Raw genomic sequence first — 1606 nt, 5'->3', positions numbered from 1 at the left:
TCCCTCCCTCCCTTCCTCCCTCCCTTCCTTCCTTCTTCCCTTCCTTCCTTTCTCCCTCCCTTCCTTCCTTCTTTCCTTCCTTCCTTTTTCCTCCCTTGCTTCCTTCTTCCCTCCCTCCCTTCCTTCCTTTTTTCCTCCCTTGCTTTCTCTTCCCTCCCTTCTTCTTTTCTTCCTTCCAGTATGCTTTGAGAGTGGTATACATTGTCACCCTCTACAAGACTGGCTGTTGAGACCCTGTCACTACCCTTAAGACATGTGTGGCCCAGCTGTGGCCCCTGCACCTTCTTCCTGACTGTCTTCATCACATCTGGCTTTTTAAAAAATAAAAAATAAAAAACCGCCGGGCGGTGGTGGCGCACGCCTTTAATCCCAGCACTTGGGAGGCAGAGGCAGGCGGATTTCTGAGTTCGAGAGTTCGAGGCTAGCCTGGTCTACAGAGTGAGTTCCAGGACAGCCAGGGCTACAAAGAGAAACCCTGTCTCGAAAAACCAAAAAAAAAAAAAAAAAAAAAAAAAAAAAAAAAAAAAAAAAAAAATAAAAAACCAAAAAACCAAAACCTGGGTTCTGGGTCAGGTCCTCATGCCTGCAAGATATGTGCTTTACTGACCGAGCCTCTATCAGCCTATCAGTACCAACATCATCACTGTTTTAAATTTGTCCATTCATCTGTTGTGTGTGCCCACATGCACATGCCATGAATACTTGTGTGGAGGTCAGAGGACCACTTGTGAGAGTCGGTTCTCGACCTCCATCATGTAGGTCCCAGGGATACCCACCCCTGAAGACTCACCTCCCTGGCCTCTTCATCATTATTTTCAAATGGTGAACAATGACAAATATTGAACAATATTTGCTGCCTGTTCTCACTTGTTTCCCTTGATTTCTAGTCTGTGTTTGAAATGTGCATCATCATCTGTTATATTCTGTAGAAATAATCACGGAGTTTCCCTGCTCAGCAGAAGGCTGACTGCTGGAGGGGGAACTGCAGGGCTCTGAGCACACAGCTCTCTCACCCCATGTGATGCCCTTCTTAGGTAATCCCATCCCGGCTTTGAATCCTACCAGTCCTCTGGCGTAGGATGCTCAGATCCTGTACTTAGAGCCACACTGTGCCTCATGTTCATGCAGCTATCACATTTCTTCTAAAATGGCTAACTCAGTGTATATAGGACCATGGGTCACATCCTCTGCCTCTCCACCCAACTCTACCTGGCTTTAACCTGACAATAAATGTTTCCATCTATTGATTGATTGTCTTTCAAATGTGGGTAGTTGATTATTCTTTTTCTTCATCTTCAAAATGTCTTTCTAATCTGGAGCCTAGTGAGGAGACTCCTTAGGTGAAGAAGGCACTTGCTGAGAATGCCTGGAATCCCATTCTCCATCCCCCTAAAAGATCCAGATGCAAAAGCGTGCATCTGTAAGTAATCCAAGCACACGAAGCCAGAAGGTCAGCTGGCTTGAAGTATGCACACTAACAGAAATAAGAGAGATCCTGCCTCGAAGTAAGAGAGAAGGAGAAAACTCATGTCTCAAAGTCATATTCTAACCTCTACACACACACACACACACACACACACACACACACACACACACACACACACAC

Source organism: Grammomys surdaster, unplaced genomic scaffold (assembly GCF_004785775.1).
Source record: "Grammomys surdaster isolate TR1022 unplaced genomic scaffold, NIH_TR_1.0 62, whole genome shotgun sequence".
NCBI lineage: Eukaryota > Metazoa > Chordata > Mammalia > Rodentia > Muridae > Grammomys > Grammomys surdaster.
This window is presented reverse-complemented; position numbering follows the sequence as displayed.